This window comes from Penaeus japonicus, unplaced genomic scaffold, assembly GCF_977035675.1.
Source record: "Penaeus japonicus unplaced genomic scaffold, GWHDUDI00000001_assembly GWHDUDI00000001, whole genome shotgun sequence".
NCBI classification, from domain to species: domain Eukaryota; kingdom Metazoa; phylum Arthropoda; class Malacostraca; order Decapoda; family Penaeidae; genus Penaeus; species Penaeus japonicus.
The window spans coordinates 56345617-56350616 of NW_028234403.1; positions in this window are offsets into that span (position 1 = coordinate 56345617).

The window sequence follows — 5000 nt, forward strand, 5'->3', positions numbered from 1 at the left end:
TCTACAAAGAACCATCTACTCCATATTTCGTTTCCCGTATATATAAACTTTTTTTTCTAAAGCCATTTTAAACCAACTGAATTGATCCTTTTTTTAAAATTTGTTCCTTAATTGGTGAAATACGACCCCGCTGGCGCGCACGTCGTGTTCCTTATTTTTGGCAATAGCGAGGCGGAGGCGTGACGCATAGCCGCCTCCTGACATTGCTGGCGGTCGATGCGCCATTAATCACTCCAACAGCAACAAAATAGAGTTAAATAAACGAAAGAGTACGTGAGTGAATAATTAAGCAGGCTAAATGAGTGATTAAATGAATAATTAGATAGGTCAATCAATGAATAAGTGAAGAGACAAGTCGGAAAATAAACAGCCGGATGAATTACATACGAAACTGGAAAACGGAGGAGAGTAAACAGAGAGGCACTCATTTTGGGTTTTCAGAATAACACGCATGGGGTTTGAATACGTAAAATATTTTCGGCTGGGAGACTATATTTCAATAAAAGCCGATTTGCAGATTACCAAGGGAAACCTTTATGCGCGAAGATCGGTCTATTTATGTCGCATCAGTAAAAAAAAAAAAAAAAAAAAAAAAACAGGGATAATAACTCTTTGTTTAGGAGCGTATGTATACTCGTTAAAGTGTGATCTATTGATCCTATATTAGCATCTGATGTTCTGTTGTTTTAAGTGCCTGTTTAGGATTATTTTTGTTTTGCTGTTGATTTAACGGTCTGGTCTGTCTCCCTGTCTCTCTTTGTCTCTCGACTGTTTTTTTTCGGATCGGTTTTCATTTCTTTCATTTGTATTTTTCTCTCTTTCTGTTGCTGCAAAATAAGTTGAAAGGAGAAAGAAATTTCGCTGAAAAAAAAAATCAGAAAAAAAGGAACCAAAATAACGATTCGAATATATCTTTATTCCAGTGAATTTCTCATTCATTCTCTGGTCTCTTAAAAAAAAAACCGATGGTGATGAAGAGAGATAGATGAATAGACAGACAGAAAGAAAGAGAGAAAGAAAGAGAGAGAGAGAGAGAGAGAGAGAGAGAGAGAGAGAGAGAGAGAGAGAGAGAGAGAGAGAGAGAGAGAGAGAGAGAGAGAGAGAGAGAGAGAGAGAGAGAGAGAGAGAGAGAGAAAGAGAAGGGAGAGAGAGAGAGAGAGAGAAGAGAAGGGAGAGAGAGAGAGAGAGAGAGAGAGAGAGAGAGAGAGAGAGAGAGAGAGAGAGAGAGAGAGAGAGAGAGAGAGAGAGAGAGAGAGAGAGAGAAGAAAGAGGGAGAGAAAAAGGAGAAATAAAGAGATGGAGAGAAAGACAGATAGATAGAGATAGATAGACAGAGTTAGAGATAGAGATAGATAGATAGATAGATAGAGAGAGAGAGAGAGAGAGAGAGAAAAAGAGAAAAAGAATAGAGGAACTCAGTCTAGAGTAAAATAAAAAACACACACACACAAAAACTAACTTTTCAATACTTTTACCTTCCTTATTTTCGTTTCCATTCACAACAAAATGACTCACTCACTAGAAAGTTTTATTCCCCTAACAAACAAACAAACAAAAAAGTAACAGTTACAAGCAAACGAATCGCCTCTACTCCCCAGTGTCATGTTTTTCTTTGCTTCTTTATTTTTACGAATCAAAATCCTTCATAAATCTTCACTACATTCCGGGCGCATGAAGCAGGTAGGTTTGCGATGTTGAAAAATAAAAGGTGGCCTGATCTTTATCAATGACTTTTTCTCTCTCTCTCAAAAGCTAAAACTTAACAGTATGAAACTCTTGCATTTTTTTTTTAATTTCTTATTTATTGCTTGATTTGTTTCTGATGTTTTAGAAAATGTATTTTTTAAAATTTATTATCGTTATTTTTTTCTTTATTTTTTTTCTCTATATCGACGAAGTAAAGTCATTTGTTAGATAAATTGATAATTACACAAATAGATTAATAGATAAATAGATAGACGGATAGATAAATAGATAAACCAAAAGAGAAATCAATAGATAAACAAAAACAAAACAAACAAACAAACAAATAAACGAACAAGGTCAGGAATATATAAACACATAAATGAATACATAAATAAATAAATAAATAGATAAATTAACATATAGCCAACCGAAACAAATGAAATGATAACAACAACAGCAAGAAAACCCAAACAAAGTGTTAGGCTTTCCAAAGTAATTAATTATTTGCCAATTAAATGCAATTACGCAACGTGTAAAAGGTTAGTGGTATGGAGGTTCAAACTTTCACCTGATATTTTATTGTTGTAAGCATTATCATCATCATTTTCATTATTGTTATTATTATCATTATCATCATTATCATTATTATCATTATTATTGTTATCATTATTGTTATTATTATTGTTAACATTATTATTATCATTATCATTATCACTGTTATTATTATTATTATTGTTATCATTGTCATTATTATTATCCTTATCATTATTATCATTGCTATTATTAATATTATTATCGCTATCATCATTATTATCATCGTTATGGTTATCCATTAACATTATCACTATCATTATCTTAACTTCATGTTTAATACTGCTAACAATCTGATTATTGTCAAAATCATCATCATCATTATCATTACTGTTATCATCATTGTCATATTCATCATGAATAATAATGAAAAACATAGTGAGAATTAGTGGTTATGCATGAACATTTTCTTAGCCACGTAATAGATTAGTAATTAAATGATACATAAATAGCAAAAGTAAGAAAGAATCTAGTAAACATAAAAGGAAATCCATTAACGCTAAAGTGATCTAGTAAAAATAAAAGACTACTGAAAGCACAGGATAGAAAATGTATAAATATCAGAAATACAAAGAAACACCTGACGAAAGAGATAAAAAAAAATGCTGATAAAGAAGACATACGAAAAGGAGAAGAGATAAAGAAGAAGACTATGCTGATAAAGAAGAAGACATAGGAAAAGTATAACGAGGATAAGGATATTGAGAGAGAAATTATCATAAGAAATTGTGATAAGGATATAGGTTGTGTTTTGATAAAGAATTTTATTGCTGAATGTTATCCTGGAATGGATATGAGTGGTCGTAATGGCGGTGTTATTTTGTTGCTGTGATGATAATTACTTATTTTTTTATTTTTTTTCTCTCTCTCTATTTCTACACTATTCTATCTTCCTCTCTCTCTTTTCTATTTCTACGCTCTCCCTCTCTCTCCCTCATCCCTCTCCACTAGTTCTCCCCCCCCTCTCCCCCTCTTCTTCTCCTACCTACTCCCTCCCTCTTCCCCCCTCCCTCTCCCCTAATTCTCCCTCTCTCCTCTCTCTTTCTCCGTTTCCCCTCCTCCTCCTCCTCCTCCTCTTACTCCTCCTCCTCCTACTCCCCCTCCTACTCCTGCTACTACTGATACTACCTTTCTCCTCTCTCTCCTCCCCTTTCTCTCTCTCTCTCTCTCTCTCTCTCTCTCTCTCTCTCTCTCTCCTCGTCCCTCTCCCCTTCCCTTTCTTTCTCCTTAGCTGTCCCTTACTCTCTACCTGGCACTCCCTGGCACTTCCTGGTACCTCCCCCCCCCCCCCCCCGCCCTTACACTCTCCCCTCCCTCTCTCACCAACCCCATCTCCTCATCGTCCCCACTCCTATTACCTTCTCCCCTTCTCCTCCCCTCTTCCTCCTCCTCCTCCCCCTACCCTTCCTCCTCCCCTCCCCCCTACCCTTCCTCCTCCCCTCCCCCCCTACCCTTCTTCTCCCTTTACCCTTCCTCCTACTCCAAGGCTAACACTTACCCTCTTCACCCGCCCTCCCCCTCCCACTCCCCTTCCCCCTGCCCCTCCCTCTCCCCTCCCCCTTCCCCCTCCCGCTCCTCCTCCCGCTCCCCTCTCCCTCCCCCCTCCCCCTTCCCCCTCCCCCTCCCCCTTCCCCCTCCCGCTCCCCTCTCCCTCCCCCCTCCCTCTCCCCCTGCCCCTCCCCTTCTCCCCTTCCCCACCCTTCCCCCTTCCCCACCCCTCCTCCCAAAAGCTTTCCGTGTCCAATACTCCCAATTTCGTGACGTGAGACATTACTGGTATGGATTTTGCAGAGAGGGGGCGGTACACGCGGCCATTTTGCCACTGTGTTAGTACCTTCACTTGGGACACCTCGACCTAGCACCTTTTTCTCCCCCCACCCCCCCACCCCTCCCCTTCTTCTTGTTCTCGACTCCCTCCTTCTCGCTCCACTATTACTCCCCTCTCCCTCCCTCCTCTCCCTTCTTTATCCTGCTACTTTTTTTTTTTTATTCCTCTTCTCTCTTTTTCACCTTCTATCTCTCTCGTCCTCATTCCTTTCCCGTTTCTCCATTCTTCTCTTCTTTTTCTCCTTACTCCCTTTTCTATCTCTATATCTCCCCCCTCTTCTCCGCTTTGCCCCCAATCTCCTCTTCTCTCCCCTTTCTATCCTACTTTCTCTCTTCCTCCTCAATTTCCCCTTTCTCATTCTCCTTTCCACTCTTTCTCTCCTTCCATCTGTTCTATCTCTCTCTCCCCTCATCTCTCCCACATTTTTTCTTCTTTCCCCCTTTCTTCGTGTCCACCTTCTCTTATTTTCTTTTTCCTCTTATATCCTTATTCTTCATTATTCTATCATTCTCCGTTTCATTTTCTATTTTTTTTACCAAAATCATTCCCATAATCGTCATTTTGGCCTTATCATTGTCATCGCTTTTGTTATCTTTATTACCATCGTTACCATTATCGTAATCATTGTTATTGTTATGATAATAGATGGTATTACTATCATTCCTATCACTATCGCGACCATTGATATGATTATTGCTATCATTACATTATCGTTATCATCATAATGTTATCATTGGCATTGTTATATTTGTTAGCACTTTCATTGTTGTATTTATCGCCATTATCAACAGGACATCTTAATTGTTAACATTGTTGTTATCATCACTGTCGTGACGTCGTTATGATTATGCAATTATTAATCAACAGGGCTGTCATCTTCATCACGAGTATCATC